The sequence below is a fragment of the Bos mutus genome, chromosome 6 (genome assembly GCF_027580195.1).
Source record: "Bos mutus isolate GX-2022 chromosome 6, NWIPB_WYAK_1.1, whole genome shotgun sequence".
NCBI classification, from domain to species: Eukaryota; Metazoa; Chordata; class Mammalia; order Artiodactyla; family Bovidae; genus Bos; species Bos mutus.
In genome coordinates this window covers 29567575-29589669 of record NC_091622.1, presented here as the reverse complement: position 1 = coordinate 29589669, position 22095 = coordinate 29567575, and the positions used below count along the sequence as shown (strand labels likewise).

At 37.1% G+C, this 22095-nt stretch overlaps 1 protein-coding gene across 14 annotated transcripts in view; it reads left to right on the top strand.

The window, feature by feature from the left end:
* BMPR1B (bone morphogenetic protein receptor type 1B) overlaps positions 1-22095 on the top strand; it is a 449200-nt gene that overhangs the window by 264125 nt on the left and 162980 nt on the right. For 12 of the 14 annotated variants that reach the window (XM_070372136.1, XM_070372134.1, XM_070372135.1 and 9 more), the window contains exon 2: positions 11858-11951. The exons of 1 other annotated variant lie outside the window; for it this stretch is intronic. The gene's annotated coding sequence lies outside the window, so the exon portion shown is untranslated. Of the gene's footprint in view, positions 1-11764; positions 11952-22095 lie in introns of those variants that run through there. One more of the 14 variants, XM_070372117.1, reaches the window with a different exon arrangement.

Sequence of the window (22095 nt, the reverse complement as noted above, 5' to 3'; positions counted from 1 at the left end):
GGCATCACTGACTCGATGGACGTGAGTCTGAGTGAACTCCAGGAGTTGGTGATGGACAGGGAGGCCTGGCGTGCTGCGATTCATGGGGTCGCAAAGAGTCGGACACGACTGAGTGACTGATCTGAACTGAAAGGAAAAACAAGGAGAAAACCATCCATAGTTTGTTTCTAACCAGGCATATTATAGAATCAGTTTTCTTTCTCTTCAATCTTTTACATGGAAAGTCACATATTTCCTCGGTACTTTTGAAAAATCATGGCCAATTTGGATTACTAATATTTTCCTAGAACCCATTGCCCCTGAGGAGTGTGTCATTCTTTATGGTGTTGAGTAAATTTGTAGCCTTCATGATTAAGTTTGTCAGCAATGTATTTTAAGGTCATTCATTTCTTAATCAATTTTTTGCTTTTTCTCCACGTCTAACCTCAAGGAAGCATTAAAGTATTCATATAACAGAATTACAGTTCCAGTTTCCTAGCACTTATCTAATAGAGTACTTAATTATTACCAAATTGAAAATACTAATATAGGTATTCATCATAATACTGAACAGAGGGTTAGTACCTATTCTTTGTCATTACAAATTTTAAAAGTTTCTTTACTAAAAATTCTGTTGAAAATGCAGAGGAATTCAAATTATTAGTTTAAAAATGGAAGCAATATACCAATAAATCACATGTCTAATCCCTAATCTTTCATTTGTTGATTAGTTTGTTCATTTATTCAGCTAAGAAGTAAGTGATCATGTCTGTGTCACATATAACTTGAAAATATGCCTTAAGCTTTATTCAGTCCTGAGCTTTTTTGAAATTGTATTTACTGAAAAGAGTAAATGTTCAAAAGGCCAAGAAGCACACGAAAAGATAGTGAATGTTTTGTCATTAGGGAAATGGAAATTAAAATCACAATGAGATTGTGCTTTATACTTAGGGTTGCTGTAATAAAGATAGTTGATTACAGGTGTTTATAGGAATGTGGAGAAATTAGAACCCTCATACTTTGCTGGTGGGGATGTAAATGGTGCAGTCACTTTGAAAAGCTAAAAGTGAAAGTGAAGTTGGTCAGTTGTATCCGACTCTTTGCAGTCCCATCGACTGTAGCCTTGCAGGCTTCTCTGTCCATGAGATTTTCCAGGCAAGGGTACCGGAGTGGGTTGCCATTTCCTTCTCCAGGAGATCTTCCTGACCCAGGGATCAAACCTGGATCTCCTGCGTTGCAGGCAGACACTTTACTCTCTGAGCCACCAGGGTAGTAGTCACTTTAGAAAACAATTTAACAGTTCTTTATGTTGTTAAACATAAAATTACCATATTACTTAGCAGTTTCACTCTTGCTGTTTACCCGCGAGAAATGAAAATGTAAGTTCACCCAAAAACTTGTACATGAAATTTCATAGCAGCATTTTTCATAATAGCTCAAAAATGGGGACAACCCAAATATCCATCAGCTAATGAGTGGATAAATAAAAAGCGTATTTTAGACAGTAAAGTATTATGACACAGTAAAAAGAAGTGAAGTACTGATACTCAGATCAGAGGTACTATATGAAACTCATCTTTTTGATGAGGAAACTAAGGTTATATAACTTGTAACTTGAGAAAGATGAAAACTCAAGTCAGCTTGACTTTAGAACACTCAGTCTCTACACTGTGATGAGTGGTTTGTTGTTTTAAATCATTATCCCCACCTGTCTTTCTCTTCTTTTATTGTAGCCAAACTTTTTGTAAGAGTGATCCTACTCAATGTCTCATTTTAATTGCTTACCTTTCTTCTCCTGTGGAAACAGTTTAGCCACCATTGATCTTTCTTTCTTTTTAAATACCTGCTTTATTGAAATATAATTCATATACCATTAAAAGTATCCTTGTAAAATGTACAGTTCAGAGATGTTTAGTATCACAGTGCTGTCTGAGGGCTGTGTATTATGGGTTGTTTTTAATTACTTTAATGTTGGATCTTTCTGTGGTATTTGGATTTGCTGACCTCTCCCTCCAGAATATTCCTTCCTCATTCACTCTGGGTCCCATTCTCTCATTCTTCCCCTACTTAACATTCATAATTGTTTTATGGTCGTTATGGACTTTTCTTCCTTGACCCATTTCTTCAGTGTGGATTTTGGGTGTCTTATAATCACTAAGAGGCCTTGTGACTTCAGGAACCACTTGTATTGGTATATGGCTCACAAGTGCCTATTTCAGTCATTTGTACCATACATATTTATTGTGCATTTATTGTGTGCAAGGCTCAATTTAGGCCCTTGAAATGTGTGCTATCATTGAATTTGCATTCTGTTGGAAAGAGATTTGTCTTTTCCAGAATGTCATATATTTGAAATCATACATACATCGTTCTCTTCAGACTGGCTTCTTTAACTTCAGTTCATTTCAGTCGCTCAGTCGTGTCTGACTGTTTGTGACCCCATGAATCGCAGCATGCCAGGCCTCCCTGTCCATCACCAACTCCCGGAGTTCACTCAGACTCACGTCCATCGAGTCAGTGATGCCATCCAGCCATCTCATCCTCTGTCGTCCCCTTCTCCTCCTGCCCCCAATCCCTCCCAGCAATGAGTCTTTTCCAATGAGTCAACTCTTCGCGTGAGGTGGCCAAAGTACTAGAGTTTCAGCTTTAGCATCATTCCTTCCAAAGAAATCCCAGGGCTGATCTCCTTCAGAATGGACTGGTTGGATCTCCTTGCAGTCCAAGGAACTCTCAAGAGTCTTCTCCAACACCACAGTTCAAAAGCATCAATTCTTTGGCACTCAGCCTTCTTCACAGTCCAACTCTCACATCCGTACATGACCACAGGAAAAACCATAGCCTTGACTAGATGAACCTTTGTTGGCAAAGTAATGTCTCTGCTTTTGAATATGCTATCTAGGTTGGTAATAAATTTTCTTCCAAGGAGTAAGCATCTTTTAATTTCATGGCTGCAGTCACTATCTGCAGTGATTTTGGAACTCCCAAAAATAAAGTCTGACACTGTTTCCACTGTTTCCCCATCTATTTCCCATGAAGTGATGGGACCAGATGCTATGATCTTCGTTTTCTGAATGTTAAGCCAACTTTTTCACTCTCCTCTTTCACCTTCAACAAGAGGCTTTTGAGTTCCTCTTCACTTTCTGCCATAAGGGTGGTGTCATCTGCATATCTGAGATTATTGGTATTGATTCCAGCTTGTGCTACTTCCAGCCCAGCGTTTCTCATGATGTACTCCGCATAGAAGTTAAATAAGCAGGGTGACAATATACAGCCTTGACGTACTCCTTTTCCTGTTTGGAATCAGTCTGTTGTTCCATGTCCAGTTCTAACTGTTGCTTCCTGACCTGCATACAGATTTCTCAAGAGGCAGGTCAGGTGGTCTGGTATTCTCATCTCTTTCAGGATATGCATTTAAATTTCATTCATGTCTTTCATGACTTGATAGCTAATCTTTTAGTACTGATAATATTCCACTGCCTAGATGTACCACAGTTTATTTATCTAGTCACTCACTGAAGGATCTTCTGGTTGCTTCCAGTTTTTTGCCAGTTATAATTAAAGTTTCTATAAACATCTGCATTTTTGTATAGGCATACGTTTTCAAATCCTTTGGGTAAATATGAGTGTGATTGATAAATCATATGATAAGAGTATGTTTAATTTTGTAAGAAACCTCCAAACAGTCTTTCACAGTGGCTGGATCATTTTGAATACCCACCAGCAGGAAATGAAAGTTCTTCTTTCACATCTTCACACCACCAGTTACACACCTCAATCAGCATTTAGTGTTGTGTGTGTTCTGGATTTTAGTCATTCTAAAAGTTGTATAGTGGTATGGCATATCGTTGTTTGAATTTGCATTTCCTTGATGACAGATGAATTAGAGCATTTTCCATATGCTTATTTGCCATCTGTATATCTTTTTTTGTGATATATCTATTAAGATCTTTGGCTCATTAAAAAAAATTTTTTTTGGGGTTTTTAGAGTTCTTATCTTTTAGATAACAGTCCTTCATTAGATGTCTTTTGCAAATATTTTCTGTTTGTGACTTGTGTTCTCATTGCCTTGATATTGTCTTTCTCAGAGGTTATTAATTTTTAAGTTCAACATACCAATTATTTTTTTTTATGGGTCATGCCTTTGTTGTTTTATCTAAAAAGTCGTCATCATATCCAAGGCCATCTAGGTTTTATCCTGTATTATACTCTAAGAGTTTTACAGCTTTGCATTTTACATGGAAGATCTGTGATCTATGTGTAGTTAATTTTTGTGAAGGGTGTAAGATCTGTGTCCAGATTCAGTTTTTTGCCTGTGGATGTCCAGTTGTTCCAGCACCATTTGTTGAAAAGATTGTCTTTGCTTTATGGTTTTGCCTCTGCTCCTTGTCAAAGATTAGTTGACTTTACTTAAGTGAGTCTATTTCTGTGCTTTCTGTTGTGCCATTGATTTCTTTTCTTTCTCTAATATCACACTGTCGTGATTACTACAGCTTTATAGTCAGCCTTGATGTTACTGTCAGTCTTTCATCTTTGTTCTTACTTACTGTCGTTGGCTATTCTAGGTCTTTATCCTCTCTGTGTGAACTTTAGTATGAGTTTGTTAATATCCAAAAAGATGGATTTTGGTGGAGATTACATTGAATCTATAAATAAAGTTGGGAAGAACTGATATTTTGGTAGTGTTAAGTCTGCACACCTTTGACTCTATGTAGTCCTTACCCTTCAGTCAAATCAAAGACAAAACCCTTCAGGCTATTTTTTATAAGGCATATCAATCATTTTAATTTTGTCCACTGATTCATTTCTTCATCTCATCTTCTTGCTACCCTTTAAAACTCAAAATTCTAGGAGTTTCCTGAGAGAACTGTATGATAAGGCTTTAATTCCTTACTGACTTCCTGAGGGCACGGTGTAGTCCTCTTCCTTGCTTAGCCTTGGCTTCCTCTGTATAAGTAACTGATAGAAAGACAGTATGTGGTACTATAGTCCAGTCAGACAGGTGTGACCTGAATCCCAGATCTACTGATTATTAGTTGTATGACTTCAGACAAGTCACTTTATAACCCCAAGACTCATTGTCTTTTTCTTGAAAAAGGCAAAAGCATACTCATCTGTCAGAGTTTTAGTGTTAGAGATAGTTCTATAGTTTCTATTAGGCAATAATCACTCAATAATATTCTCTTTTAGACCACATGCTTCAGGAAGTCAAGAGACTTAACTAAAGTTCCTAATTTTCATTAGGGCTCTCTCTTTGTGATGATTCTGTCTTGCCAAATGTGTAATGTCATGTATCTACGATTACAGTGTCAAAATAAAGCCAAAACACGTAGCTTCTCTGCCCTAAAATTCCCTGTGCTCCATCTGCTCATTCCCCCTCCCCACCCAAACCCTATAGCCTTTTCAGACTAGCTTCTTTCACTTAGCAATTGAATAAATGGTTTTAATGGAGTGAGTGTCCAGAGTCTTAACTTTTACACATTAATTTCTCTTAATATTGATTTAGCTCAGAACAATGCTTTATTCACAGCAGTCTCTCTCTAACTTTACAAAAGAAAGATGTATACCTGCTGCTGCTGCTAAGTAGCTTCAGTCGTTTCCGACTCTGTGTGACCCCATAGACAGCAGCCCACTAGGCTCCTCTGATCCCTGGGATTCTCCAGGCAAGAATACTGGAGTGGGTTGCCATTTCCTTCTCCAATGCATGAAAGTGAAAAGTGAAAGTAAAAAAAAGTGAAAGTAAAGTTGCTCAGTGCCCAACTCTTAGCAACCCCATGGACTGCAGCCTAACAGGCTCCTCTGTCCATGGGATTTTCCGGGCAAGAGTACTAGGGTGGATTGCCATTGCCTTCTCTGGCATATACCTATCCATCCCAAATCATACTATGGTGCATTGTAGCTAAGATCATAGAAAACTTAGCAATTAAACAATTTAAATTAATGTCTTAGATTTTTTTTGTGGAAAAGTAAGAATATTTTTTTTGTTGTGGAGAGGTTTAGGGTGAAAAATGAAAGAATTTTAGTTACAAAATACATTATGTAAGAATTCTCCGAGGAAGTGAGATGGAAATAAAGGTTGATAAAATAGTAATATAAAATTTTCAGATTGAAAGAAGAGTCTATTCATGTATTTTTAAAATGCATAACAATTTTATGACCCTGAATTTAGGTTCTATTGCATATTCTTAAAATAGTTGATAGAAGTTTTATTTTAAAATGTTTAAAATGTCAGTATTTCCAATAGAGTGGAAATTAAATTCTTTTCAAGTGCATATTTTACCACAGGTGAAAAATTGTAGGCATTAACTTGATAATGTGTTAATGGTTACATATTTTTCAAAATTCTTTTAAGGGTCTGTGAATAAAAATAGTTGAAGACTACTCACCTACTATATAAAACCCAGTTTTTTAACCTGGTATATATAACCCTTCATCACCTTTCTCCTTCTAGTCCCTTTTTTTTTTTATTTTTTTGGTCATTTAACCATTTCCTGCTTTATATTCTGTGCTCCAGTAAAAGAAAACTTGGAAATTCCATATCATTTTTTCCTTGCCTCCTTGTTTTCATTGTGTTATTCCTTCTCATCTTTGTCTCATTGCTGTCTATTCATTCTTTTTTTTAAAATTTTTTATTGGAGTGTATCTGATTTAGTATGTTGTTAGCTTCAGGTGTACAACAAAGGAAATCAGTTATCCATATACATATATCCACTCTTTCCTCTGCTATACACTGTGTTGTTATTAGTTTATTTTATATACAGTAGTGAGTATGTGTCAGTCCTAATCTCATCATTTATCTCCCCCTCGTTTTCCTCCGGGTAACCATAAGTTTATTTGCTGCATCGGTGACTCTATTTCTTTTTTGTAATTAAGTTTATTTACACATTTTTTTTTGTTTAGATTCCACATGTAAGTGATAATAACATTTATTTTTGTCTGTCTGACTTTACTCAGTGTGACTCTTTCTTGGTCCATCTGTGTTGCTGCAAATGGCATTAGTTCATTCTTTCTGTGGCTGAATAATATTCCGTTTATATATGTACCACATCTTCTTTATCCATTCACCTATTGGTGGACATTTAGTTTTCTTCCATGTCCTGGCTATCATAAATAGTGCTGCAGTGAACATTAGGGTGCTTGTCTCTTTTTGAGTTATGGTTTTCTCCAGGTTTTTGCCCAGCATCTATTTCTGCTTTATTGACTATGCCAAAGCCTTTGACTGTGTGGATCACAATAAACTGTGGAAAATTCTGAAAGAGATGGGAATACCAGACCACCTGATCTGCCTCCTGAGAAATCTGTATGCAGGTCAGGAAGCAACAGTTAGAACTGGACATGGAACAACAGACTGGTTCCAAATAGGAAAAGGAGTACGTCAGGGCTGTATATTGTCACCCTGCTTATTTAACTTATATGCACAATACATCATGAGAAACACTGGACTGGAGAAGCACAAAGTGGGATCAAGATTGCCGGGAGAAATATCAATAATCTCAGATATGCAGATGACACCACCCTTATGGCAGAAAGTGAAGAGGAACTCAAAAGCCTCTTGATGAAAGTGAAAGTGGAGAGTGAAAAAGTTGGCTTAAAGCTCAACATTCAGAAAACGAAGATCATGGCATCCGGTCCCATCACTTCATGGGAAATAGATGTGGAAACAGTGGAAACAGTGTCAGACTTTATTTTTCTGGGCTCCAAAATCACTGCAGATGGTGACTGCAGCCATGAAATTAAAAGACGCTTACTCCTTGGAAGGAAAGTTATGACCAACCTAGATAGCATATTCAAGACCAGAGACATTACTTTGCCAACAAAGGTTCGTCTAGTCAGATCAGATCAGTCACTCAGTTGTGTCCGACTCTTTGCAACCCCATGAGTCGCAGCACGCCAGGCCTCCCTGTCCCTCACCAACTCCCGGAGTTCACTGAGACTCACGTCCATCGAGTCAGTGATGCCATCCAGCCATCTCATCCTCTGTCGTCCCCTTCTCCTCCTGCCCCAAATCTCTCCCAGCATCAGAGTCTTTTCCAATGAGTCAACTCTTCGCATGAGGTGGCCAAAGTACTGGAGTTTCAGCTTTAGCATCATTCCTTCCAAAGAAATCCCAGGGCTAATCTCCTTCAGAATGGACTGGTTGGATCTCCTTGCAGTCCAAGGGGCTCTCAAGAGTCTTCTCCAACACCACAGTTCAAAAGCATCAATTCTTTGGTGCTCAGCCTTCTTCATAGTCCAACTCTCACATCCATACATGACCACAGGAAAAACCATAGCCTTGACTAGATGGACCTTTGTTGGCAAAGTAATGTCTCTGCTTTTGAATATGTTATCTAGGTTGGTCATAACTTTTCTTCCAAGGAGTAAGCGTCTTTTAATTTCATGGCTGCAGTCACCATCTGCAGTGATTTTGGAGCCCTAAAGTCTGACACTGTTTCCACTGTTTCCACATCTATTTCCCATGAAGTGGTGGGACTGGATGCTATGATCTTCGTTTTCTGGATGTTGAGCTTTAAGCCAACTTTTCACTCTCCACTTTCACTTTTCATCAAGAGGCTTTTGAGTTCCTCTTCACTTTCTGCCATAAGGGTGGTGTCATCTGCATATCTGAGGTTATTGATATTTCTCCCGGCAATCTTGATTCCAGCTTGTGTTTCTTCTAGTCCAGCATTTCTCATGATGTACTCTGCATATAAGTTAAATAAACAGGGTGACAATATACAGCCTTGACGAACTCCTTTTCCTATTTGGAACCAGTCTGTTGTTCCATGTCCAGTTCTAACTGTTGCTTCCTGACCTGCATACAAATTTCTCAAGAGGCAGATCAGGTGGTCTGGTATTCCCATCTCTTGAAGAATTTTCGTCTAGTCAAGGCTATGGTTTTTCCTGTGGTCATGTATGGTTGTGAGAGTTCGACTGTGAAGAAGGCTGAGCGCCAAAGAATTGATGCTTTGAACTGTGGTGTTGGAGAAGACTGAGCGACTGATCTCATCTGATCTGATCTAAAGATTGCTGGATTATATAGTAGCTGTCTTTTCAGTTTTTTAAGGACACTCCTTATTTTTCTCCTTAGTGCCTATACCAATAGCATTGGTATATATACATTGGGAATATACAGTCCTATCCCCAGTGCAAGGGTTCCCTTTTCTCTGTATCCTCTCCAGCATTTATTGTTTGTAGACTTTTTTGACAGTGGGTGATCTGACTTGTGTGAAGTGATACTTCACTGTAGTTTTGATTTGCATTTCTCCTTAAGTTAGTGATGTTGAGCATCTTTTCATGTACTTTTTGGCTATCTATATGTCTTCTTTGGAAAAATACCTGTTTCAGTGTTCCACCCATTTTTTTGATTGGATTTATTTATTTTTTTTTTATGTTAAGCTGCATGAGCTGTTTGTATATTTTGGAGATTAATCCCTTGCCTGTCGCTTCATTTGTAAGTATTTTCTTGCATTTCCAGGGTTGTCTTTTTGTTTATGGTTTCCTTTGTTGTGCAAATCTTTTAAGTTTAATTAGACCTTGTTTGTTTTATTTTTGTTTTTATTTCCATTAGTCTAGGAGGTGGATTGAAAAAGATCTTGGTACTGTTTGTCAAGTAGTGTTCTTCCTGTGTTCTCCTTTGATAGTTTTATAGTATCTGGCCTTACTTTAAAGACTTATTTAGGTCTTTAATCCATTTTGAGTATATTTTTGTATATGGTATTAGTGACTGTTCTAATTTCATTCTTTTACACATAGCTGTCCAGTTTTCCCAGCACTGTTTATTGGAGAGACTGTCTTTTCTCCATTGTACATTCTTGTCTCCTTCGTCATACATTAGGTGATCGTAGGTGTGTGGTTTTATCTCTGGACTTTCTAGAAATTTTGTTCCATTGATCTATATTTCTCTTTTTGTGCCAGTACCATATGGTTTTGATAACTGTAGTTTTGTACTATAGTCTGAATTCAGGGAGTCTGATTTCTCTGCCTTCATTTTTCTTTCTGCAGTTTTCTTTGGCTATTTGGGGTATTTTGTGTTTCCATACAAATTAAAAGCTTTTTGTTCTAATTTTATGAAAAATGCCATTGGTAATTTGGCAGGGATTGAATTGAATCTGTACATTGTTTTGAATAGTAGAGTCATTTTGACAGTATTGATTCTCCTAATCAAAAAATGTGGTATTTCTCTCCATCTGTTTGTGTCACCTTTAAAGTCTTGATTGAGGAATTTCCTGTGTCCCCTCACTTCATACTGGCTCAGACTCTCATGTGCCAGGAACCCCTGCTGCCCTCCTAGTTTGCACCCCTGTATTAACATGATGTTTTGTCATTATTGGCGCCCCCCCCCCCCCGACCCCTGCCATGAGATTGGACTGAAAAGGCTCAGAGTAGGAACTGTGTTTCATCTTGGGCTCCTCAGCACCTAACCAAGGGGCACCTAACTCCTCAGCACCTAACATATACCTCTCCTGGTATTAAGTTAATTTATTGGGTAAATATTGATTATTAAATGAAGCAAGAAAAAGTAGATTTCAACTGTTAGAAAGCTAATTCTTGTATATAACTTTTTCGTAGGGGTTGTCAATTACACTGTTAAAGACTATTTTTGTTTTATGCTGGTTATTTCTCTAGCTGTAATGTTTACATTTACTGATAAGGCTTTTGGTAAGATTTCATATGAAAATCAGGGTTTGAACCTAAAAATGAATTTAGGAACCTTTTTTAGTAGAAGGAGCACAACTTTGTGAGAAATAGAGCAAGGGCTTCTGGTTTCAGCCCTGCCACAAACTTGCCATGTGATTGTGTAAATTAACCAGGCTGGAGGTGACTTTTCTCATCTATTAAATGAGTGAGTGACCAGATAGTTCTTAAATTTCCTTTACTCTTTATTTAATCGAGATGACATTTCAATTAGGTAAACATATGATTAGTCTCGACAAGAAGAGTAAAAATATATGCTTACTTTATTTTCTAATTATTCATACTGTGGACATAATACGTGGGACAGTAGATGATGGTGACCTTGTTTATATCACCTACAAATTATATAGTCATGGGTTAGATTTTATCCTTAATTAAAAAAATAAAATTTAAATTGTCATCATTGAAAATCTAGAAGTATTTCATATGTTGATTCATATAATTTCCAGATTATATTTTAGCCTCTTTCAGAAAGTACTTAATTTGATCTGATTAATATTATACTTTCCTGTGCACTTCAATCAGTCTAGAAATGAATTTATTCATGTTGAAACATTTCTTTGTGGTCAGTTAGTCAGTGCAGCCTTATTCAATGAGGAGCAATATTAAAAACAATTGCAAAAACGCTCTCCTACGTCTTTTGGTTATTCATAGTATGTAGTAATTCAGTTTTATAAAGCTTGATTAAATGACATTAAGGTATGACTTTTATAAAGGGTTTGAAATTATATTGTTTGGCCAAAACAAAGGCAGTATTTCCTTTCTTGGCTTCTACTCCATCCAGCCCCCCTTTCCTCCACCTGCTTGAGGAAAACTGTATTTCTTCAGACAAACCTCATAATTGCCCTTCTGTGCCTGATTTGGGCCTCAGGAAAGGCCCATAGCATCTGTAAAGCTGGCAGAAAAATGGTATTTCCAGGCAGGCACAGGGTTGCTGGGTAGTGAGCCAATCCACAGCTTTGTCTGAGCAGCTGAGAACTTTGCCGGAGTATTACCACGGTGTTCAGTAACACGGACCTGTGCCATGAGCAAGTAAAGCACTGAGCAAGTGTCAGGGTCAATATTTATAGACCACTACGTAGCTGCCTTGCAGAGAGAGAAAACGAGAGAGAAACACGCACGCAGAGGGCAGGGAAAGAAAGACTGTACGGGAGGGAACTCTAATTTCCCATTTTTGTCTTAAAACATTCTTTTTGATTGTCAGGTTCAAACTTCTGCTGCATCACAACCATTTTCCGTTGAGCTATGACAAGAGAGGATACAAAAAGTTAAACAAGCAAGCCTGTCATACGTAGAAGGTAAGTAATTAGCCAGCTCAGTCTTGCTTTTGCTCGTAAACGCCATCTCCCTTTTGGCTGCTCTACATCAGTAAGCAAAGGGCTGTGTGACATGTTAAAGCTAATGAGGAAAGGCTGCCTGCTGGTTGAGAGTGTTCTTGGTGGCAGTATACTTTTGTGTTCTGCTCTTCAGAATGTTGTGTAGGTTCAAAATGCACTATAGTGTCGTGGGTGGTGGGAATGGCTCTTCAACACTGATTCCGTGGTGTATCCTGTCAGTAAATTTCTGTGTCTTCATTCTCTCATACTTGAAGTCTTCTGATTGGTAAATTTGTGTTTATTTTTTATATTGGTATTGAAACATGATTATTAATAAGTTTATAGTGGATGCTGGTTTAGAAATGGAATAGGGGAAAAATTCAGATGAATGGTTGAAGATTTTGTTGACTTTGTGAAAATGTGTAGACTGTGAATGTGAGATGTGAGAAACATAAGGTCTTTTTGAAAGAAATCCAGTGTCCATTCGGCAGTCCATTAAAATGAAATAATGACTACTTCTGGGAACAGAGAAAAGTGGGAGTGATGAAAAGTCAGAACAGGCTTCTTAATCCAAGATGCAAAGAACTCAGTGTTTAGGAGAATTTCTCTGCTTGTTAAGTGATGTGCTAGATTGGGTCCTCACAAAATGTGGTTCATTACTAAAGACATTAAGTTAACATCCCCTGCTCCACATCATAGTTTTTTCTTTTTATCCCCCTTTCATCACAGGCAGCACTTGGACACATGATTCTCTATGTGACTATAGTGCTTTTGTCTATTCAGTTATCATCATTGTTTTGCATATCCCAGATTGACATTAAAAGCGGTGTTGCTAAAGGGGACAGAAAGTACTTGGTTTCTATGTGTTTTCTGATTTAGGACACCCATGAATTGATACACTTGTGTTTTATGTCTACTGCACATGATTTGGAAAGTAATATGTTGCTTTGCTGTAGGTTTGGCATTAACTAGATGAAGTTTGTCAACCGACAGATTGAAAATTTCCCTGTAGGTTTTTTAGTTGTGGAGTAACACTAGTGTGGTATTTAAAAATGTTAGGTTGGATGATAGATGGTGATTACTCTTCCAAAGATTTTTTGTATTACATAAGTATTTGTATTACATATTAAATTAAAAACAAAACATGAATGCTGCAGTAGAGCTTAAACTGCAAACCAATAGAGATACAAGAAAAAGCTAATACTCTGGATAGGGAGATACAAGAAAAAGCTAATACTCTGGATAGGCTTTGTATTAGAGTTAATATTCAGGAACCAACTCATTCTAAAACTGGATAAACTTATGTCCAAAACAGTAGGTGGAATATCTTAAGTAAATATCTTAAAATGAAGCCAATAGTTGTAGAATATCATTGCTGTTGAATCACATAAAATTTAAAAAATAATGCAAAATGCTTCAAAATCAGTTTTACTAATTCAGATGTGCTTTAAGGCTAACCTGATATCTAAAGTTAAACTGTATTTGACTTTCATTTAGTGCTTGTTTTAGCCTCTGCAACAAGCTTTTTTTTTTTTTTTTTTTTTTTAAGGTATTGGCTCCCCTTTTATTAATGGGTTTCTGTAGACTTGTTTATTTTGAAAATGCAACCATGGTTGATTTAGAATGGGTGTTTCTCAAAATTTTCTTTGCTAATACATTTGGGTAATAACTCTTGATCAAGATTGTAATTTCAGTTCTTTAATATCTTTTACTCATTCATTTTATAAGTTACATAAATAACATATTCAATCAGTGATAATTGACTTCTTAAGCCTTTTAAAATTTGTTTTATTTTTATTTGTTATGGTATCTTGTTTCTGAAGTACCCTATGGAAACTTTGGTTAGAAAGCAAGCTAACAAAACTACTACAATAAAATAAAGTTTTCCCTTTAATCAAAAGAGGAAATAGAAAAGTGTGGTATAGATTGACAGTGTCTAAGATGGGATATATATGGTTGAAGGCTGGTTGAGCATTTTAAAACTTGAAACACTATCTCAATATTATTTTTGAATGTCAACCCTAATATTGGTTATTTGTCATATTTGTAAATAACATTCCATACTTAAGTAAAAGCGTTAGTCACTCAGTCGTGTCCAACTCTTTGTGACTCCATGGACTGTAGCCCACCAGGCTCCTCTGTCCATGGAATTCTCCAGGCAAGAATACTGGCATGGTTAGCCATTCCCTTCTCCAGGGGATCTTCCTGACCCATGGATTGAACCCAGGTCTCCCACATTGCAGGTAGATTCTTTACCATCTGAGCCACCAGCCACCGTGAAATGGGGAAGCATTTCATACATAGACATATTATAAAAATGGATAGGATCTTTTGCATCATGTTTTGACTATCTGCTGAAGTAAAGTTAGTGAATTTAGCTTGAAATGTTAATGTTGGCCTCCTCTCACTGCCCCTGTCATTTGCTGTGCTCCTAGTCCATATGCTGTACTATCCTTAGAGGGATCCATCTCCCACCATGATGAACTCTCTACTTTTCTTGCTAAAGCCCTCTCATCCCTGGCCCTCGTTTGCTCATAGATAGAGGTCAGGCTTCTTGGCACAGTGAGTCCCTTCTTGAAGAGTCCCTTCTGATCTGGCTGCTACTTTTGTTCTGTATTCGTCTTTTGATGTTAGTTCTGGGCTGTTTTCCACATCTCTCTTTTGAGCGTATTCCTTCTCCCTCTGCTTTATGCTCCAACGTTATTGGAATATCTTACATTTCTAAAGCAATCCATGCTGTTTTACTCCTTTCTGGAATTGTTTATGTTGCTTCTTCTGTCATGAAACACCCTCTTCCTGGTCTTTGCCTTTCAGGCTTAATGAAGTTATCCCTTCCCAGATGCCCTGCTGGTCCACTGTCAGCCGCTATGGTCTGGTCTCCTGTTCAGACCATGGCCTCAGCACTTCTGCAAAGTCGATGATACACTGTTTTGTCTTCCCATATGAGTTTGTGAGCTATGTACATAGCCAGGTTTTAAAATTTTATTTATTTAATTTTTGTAGCAGAATTAAAGTTTATTCCACTTTTTCTTACAGCACAAAACTTAAAAACAGTATTATTTAGCATTTAATGTACATGAACTAGGAAAATATGAGAATCCCAGATGTCAGATGTATTATTACATTGTGGGAAGAATGACCTCAAATATATAAAAATGCACAAAGCATTAGTCTTCCTCCTTTACTGCTTAGAAAGATATGATTGTTTCTCAATTTACAAAGAAGAATCAGGACAGTTTAAATTATTAACAATTTTGCATACAGAACACTGGAGTGTTCTTATGTAGGAGGGCATTCTCACCAGCTTCTTCTATACACAATTGAATATATAATTTTGTATGATTTTAAATGAATTCTTTTGTGTTCTTCCAAGACCTAACGTAAAACAGATACTCAAGAACTTGAACTAAGGAAAACCTTTATCAAATTTATTTTAAACCCACTTTTCTTTATAGAGTTTATTTTAATGTAATTTAAAACCTTGGTTAACTGGATTGAAGGAAAAGCCTTTTATGAAGTTGGTAAATGCTTTTGAAACAGTAGCAATACTTAAATTTGTTTCTCTCCCAGCAATTATAGTAGGGCATATTCATCCATGCAAGTAGATATTTTTTGAACTAATAACCTATTTGAATGACATTCAGAATTATCTTGGTTAGTACATACAAATTCAGGATATATTGCCTGCAGATATTTAATTAATTTCATGAAATCTATCAACAAAATCAGCTAGTTGCTGCACTCCTATGAATTGCTGTGATAAATTAAGTGATGCTGTGGCAAATTGAAGACAGAGTTATACCTTCCAAAAGGTCCAGAGAGAGTTTCAGGAGAGAATGGGTCCATCCTCATGTATATTAAAAAATTACAGAGTGGAATGACTCTTCAATGTTACCAATAAAGTTACACCTTCTAATTTTATTTCCTCTTGTAGAGAAAGTTAAGGATTTAAGGAAGTAATAGAAAATCATGACTTAAAATTTCTCTAAACTGAAAGGTGATACTTCATTTCAGTCAGAAGAATTTGCCCCTCAAAATAGAAACGTTCAAAGAAAAGGATGGCAATGTTTAAAAAAGTAGTTGAAAAATAGCATCTGTTTCTTTGAGCTCAGATAGTGAATAAAATTTTATTTTCTCTTTAATTGTGTTTTATTTCCCCACCATACATAAAATATTTACTTTGTATGTGAAATAATTTGTGTGCCAGAATCAAGGTATAGCTTAATGCACTGTTTAGAATAATTCAAAACTTTCCTTATTTTGGTTATTTTTACTTCTCTGTGTGCTCTACTAGTGTTTCCACTGCAGTTGAAGTCTGATAAACCTCTCCCAGCTGTTGAATATGACTCTTGCATTTGTTTAACCTTGAATTGTATCTGTCTTAGGAATGAAAACAAGATTGGGTATTTTCACAGGAAATATTGGTAGCTTTTTAATTTGCTTGGTATGGACCATAATTCAATCTGTAATTTTTCTTCAGATTTATTTTGCCCACACAACTACCTTGTAGTTAATTAAATAGGTATGATAAGGTATCTTATCAAAGAGTTATAGGTATCTTACTGACTTATCAAGTGATATAAACGTTGTAAAATAAGAAGAGCAGAAGTTATTGTGGTCATGGATTTAGGAATGTACCTTGTTTCCATCAGCCAGTGATGAGAAAAACCTGTTTGCCTCAATATTAAAAAAATTACAGCAAAAACAAATGAAGGCAAAGAAAATACCATTACTACCACCAGCAAGAAGTCAAAAAAGCATAGAAAATTTTGCTAAAACAATTAAATTTTTATTCTTGTTAGCAGGTTAGCTTGCTAGTCATTTTCTTTGTATAGCTATGCACGGCATAGAATTCACAGAATGTGAGAGGACAAAAATGAATTAATCATTAAAGTAGAAACTTCAAAAACTTCTTCTTTAACTTTTATTTTATAGATAAGGACAAATGTTGTACAAAGTGGCAGTGTAATTTGCCAAACATCAGCTTTTAAAGTAGCTAGTTAGGATTTTGATTTAAAAAAAAAATGTAAGGCCAGTATTTTATCATTGTGACTTTCCCCATCTGTTTATAATTGCCCTTTTTATTCTGTGTATTAGATGTAAAGCCTAATTTGTTGTATCTCTGAGTTTTGTCATGTATTCACACTCCTTTGCATTATTTCACAACTCCTGAAAGTTAAAGCCAGTAATTATTACTCCCAACTGAGATGGAGGTCTTTTCCACTCATAATCATAGTTAAACATATTTATTTTTAAATAACAGAAACTCTTTTTCTGGCTTCCCTGATTTCTCCCACTCTGTTTGGTAGTAGAGTTAGATTTATGCCCTCACAAACATTCTCTTTTTCAGTAGGATATGGCAGATAGTCCTGAAGCAAAAGACAGAAACTGCAGAAACAAATTTAATACTTTCATTATATCTTAGCCTCTAATAGGGAATATATAGTTATATATTGTTTTATAGCTTTAAGATGACCATTAATTATATTTATAGCTGGAAAATTATTGAAAATGAAAATCGAAGAACCAAATGTGCTTTTCTAGATTATATAGACTTTCATCTTAGAGTCTTAAAAAATATAAATAATTAAAGGGTCAGAGAGGAGTAAAACAAGCTTGTTTTGTACATCTCATCTTCTTTTAAGACTTTGCTTCTCTATTCCTGTCCCCATCATCCCCGAAGGAACTGGAGCTCTTCAATTCTTTCCATTCTCATTTCTGGAAACAGTTGCTTGTACTGAAAGATGAAAATGTTTTTGAGCAAGTCACTGGAGGCTTGCCTCAGCCTCAGCCTATGATTTCTATACCTTCTTCTTGTCTTCTCCCTCAGTTTAGTGACTGCTGTACCCAACCTTTCCAGTAAATGAAAATAGTCTGACTATTCTCCATCCCTTAGTATATATCTTCATTGGATTGATACTTTTCATTTTAAAGATGTATTACCTATCTACTCAAACTCTTGGTGCTCAGAGATTTATAATTTTAAAATCTTTGCTAATATGATAGAGGAAGGTGATATTTATGTTTTTAATTACTAGTAAACTTGAGCCTGAGGGGGTTATTAGTTATTAGCATTTATTTTTATCATTTATCTATTTATATAGTTTTTTTTTTTTTTTCCCCCAGAGGCTGTATTTCTCTTGTTGGCTTAAAAAGTTTGGGTATTTTTTTAAGTCAAAGAATCTTGGTTCTTTAAAGCCCTGTTAGTTGTAACTGTTTTCATAAGCTTCTGATCACTTTAAAATTTTGTTTTCTATGGTTTGAAATAGGTGTATTGGAAATACCTTTATTAATCCTAATTTGTATTTTCTTCATCTCCTTTGAAGCTTATAATGTTTTTTACAATCCAAATATATGAAAACTATTTTTTAAATATTTTTATGGTTTGTTGTTGTTCAGTCTCCCAGTCATGTCTGACCCTTTGCAACCCCATGGACTGCAGCATGCCAGGCCTTTCTGTCCCTCACCGTTTCCTGAAGTTTGCCCAAGTTCATGTCCATTGCATTGGTGATGCCATCCATCCATCTCATCCTCTGATGCCCTCTTCTCCATCTGCCCTCAATCTTTCCCAGCATCAGGGACTTTTCCAGTGAGCCACCTGTTTGCATTAGATGACCAAAATCCTGGAGTTTCAACTTCACCATTAGTTCTTCCAATGAGTATTCATGGTTGATTTCCCTTAAGATTGACTGGTTTGATTTCGTTGCTATCCTAGGGACTCTCAGGAGTCTTCTCCGGTACCACAGTTCGAAGGCATCAGTTCTTCAGCACTCAGCCTTCTTTATGGTCCGGCTTTCACAAGTGTACACGACCACTGGGAAGACCATAGCCTTGACTACACAGACCTTTTTTGGCAGAGGAATGTCTCTGCTTTTCGACACACTGTCTAGGTTTGTCATCGTTTTCCTGCCCAGAAGAAAACATCTTCTGATTTCATGGCTGCAGTCACCATCGCAGTGATTTTAGATACCAAGAAGAGGAAATCGGTCACTACTTCCAACTTTTCCCCTTCTGTTAGCCATGAAGTAATGGGGCCAGATGCCATGATCTTAGTTTTTTGTAATATTTAGTTTGAAGCCGACTTTCACTCTCCTCCTACACTCTCGTAGAGAGGCTCTTTAGTTCCTCTTCACTTTTCTGCCATTAGAGTGGTATCATTCGCATATCTGAGGTTGTTGATGTTTCTCCTGCCTATCTGGATTCCAGCTTGTAACTTAACAAGCCCAGCATTTCTCACAATGTGCTCAGTGTATAGATTAAACAAAGAGGGTGACAGCAGACAGCCCTGTCGTACTCCTTTCTCAATCTTGAACCAATCACTTGTTCCATACAGGGTTCTAAGTGTTGCTTCTTGACCTGCATACAGCTTTCTCAGGAGTTAGGTAAGATGGTCTGGTATTCCCATGTCTTTAAGAGCTTTCCAGTTTCTCATGCTGCACACAGTCAAAGGCTTCCGCGTAGCCAATGAAACGGAGGTAGAAGTTTTCTGGTGTTCCCTTGCTTTCTCTGTGATCCAGGGAATCCTGGCAATTTGATCTCTGGTTTCTCTTCCTTTTCTAAACCCAGCTTGGACATCTGAATGTTCTTGGTTAATTCTGTGATTCACAAGGGACTTATTAACTAACCACTTCAATATTTTCAGTCCCCTTTCCCACTTTTTAAATGAAGTTATCTCTTGTGCTCCTTTGATGCAAATTTAAATCTTTATGCTACCTCTCAACTTGTATTGCATTTAAAATTTTGTGTCTAAGAAATGAAATTTCATGTTTATTATTAAGTAAGATTTAAACATTGGAACATGTTAGGGTGTTGTGGGACTTAACTTGGTGTGTGCCTTGAAATTACTGTAGACAGGCTGCATTTATTACTTATGTTAAAGCAGACTTAAGAATCTGTGAGTGAGAAATTATACATTAATAATAGTCACCATTTATCAAGGTTTTCTGGATAATATATCTGGCATTCCACCAAGCATTGTAGCTATGATTTCATTAACTATTATGATTTCCTCATAAGTTGAGTGACTTACTCTGATTTTTTTTCAGGATAAACTGAGACCCCAAGATATAAAGTAGCCTGATGGGTCTCACATAGCTAATAAATGATAGGGCCATGATTTAAACCCAGATCTGACCAAACTCCATCTTTTAAGGAATTATTACCAAATAGAGAAATTATGCTTTTGCCATGAATGTTAAGAGATGCAGGTCTGTGGGGTCAGGTGTTAAGAACCTTCCTGACTTGGGTCAGTCTATGAAGAAATGAACTCAGGAACAATGACTTTCAAAGGACACCAAGGAAATGGGTGATATGAGGAGGCTTTTATTGTTTGGAGTTAGTAATGAAGACACAAGAATCTCAAGGTGGACAGAAATAACTCTGGAATTGAAATCAGCTAAAATCAGTTACATTTTTTAGAACAACTTCAGATTTTAGTACCTGTTGATGCTGGGAGGGATTGGGGGCAGGAGGAGAAGGGGACGACAGAGGATGAGATGGCTGGATGGCATCACTGACTCGATGGACGTGAGTCTCAGTGAACTCCGGGAGTTGGTGAGGGACAGGGAGGCCTGGCGTGCTGCGATTCATGGGGTTGCAAAGAGTCGGACACGACTGAGCGACTGATCTGATCTGATTGATTTTTATAATTTTCTTTCATCCAAAGCCAGCTTGCTCACTTCTCCCCCATGTATAAAATACACAGCACCATTCCCTCCCTCACATACCTGCTTGTGACCTCAGCAAGGAAATCGGCACTGGGCCGCCAGGCCAGCAGGACAGACTATTCCATCTGGGCCTCTGTTTTTATACTACAAGCTTCATTCAGGGAAGACATGAGTCTCCCTAACTGGCAGCCTTGGCTATCATCTCTATTTTAACCTACTAAGTTAAAAGCCTCCCAGGTGTTGCTGTGGTATTTACAGCAGGAAAGGAAATTCTAGATATTTTAGTATCATTAGAACTCAGTACTTTTGTGCTAACTGGTTTACCTGGAGTAGTGTGAAAGGATAGCTTTATCTGCTGTGAATGAGCTTAAGCGATAAGTACAGTTTGTATATGTTGGAGGCAGGAATTCCTATATAAAAGTTTATACAAAGACGTTTGCTCTCTTATTTGTTTATTATACATTTGGCCATCAGGAAGTAATTTGTTTTCCTCTTAAACTCAAGGCAAACCATTTTGCTTCAAGATAATACAGGATTTTCTTTCTCCCTGGGTCACTCTGCTCTTTGTTGATACATTGGTGTTATTTATGCTAAGATTTACAGTACAGTTTATTGGGGTTTTTGCAGCTCTGCCTTGAACACTTGAAGATAACAACCTTTTAGTTAATAAGCAGGATATTTTTGTATTATTACTTGGAAAGTATGCATTAGTCTATATATGTACTCATTAACAGTTTAAAAAATTCTACATAGGTTATTCATATATTTTTTATTCATCTTTTATAGTTTCCTATTTTTCAGTTCAGTTCAGTTGCTCAGTCGTGTTAGATTCTTTGTGACCCCACAGACTGCAGCATGCCAAGCTTCCCTGTCCATCAGTAACTCCCGGAGTCCACCCAAACCCATGTCCATTGAGTTGGTGATGCCATCCAACCATCTCATCCTCTGTCATCCCCTTCTCCTCCTGCCCTCAATCTTTCACGGCATCAGGGTCATTTTAAATGAGTCAGCTCTTTGCATGAGGTGACCAAAGTATTGGAGTTTCAACTTCAACATCAGTCCTACCAATGAACACCCAGGACTGATCTCCTTTAGGATGGACTGGTTGGATCTCCTTGCAGTCCAAGGGACTCTTAAGAGTCTTCTCCAACACCACAGTTCAAAAGTGTCAATTCTTTGGCCCTCAGCTTTCTGTATAGTCCAACTCTCACATCCATACATGACTACTGGAAAAACCATAGCTTTGACTGGATGGACCTTTTTTGGTAAAGTAATGTCTCTGCTTTTTAATATGCTGTTTACATTGATCATAGCTTTCCTTCCAAGGAGCAAGCGTCTTTTAATTTCATGGCTGCAGTCACCTTGTGCAGTGATTTTGGAGCCCCCCAAAATAAAGTCTCTCACTGTTTCCATTGTTTCCCCGTCTGTTTTCCATGAAGTGATGGCACTGGATGCCATGG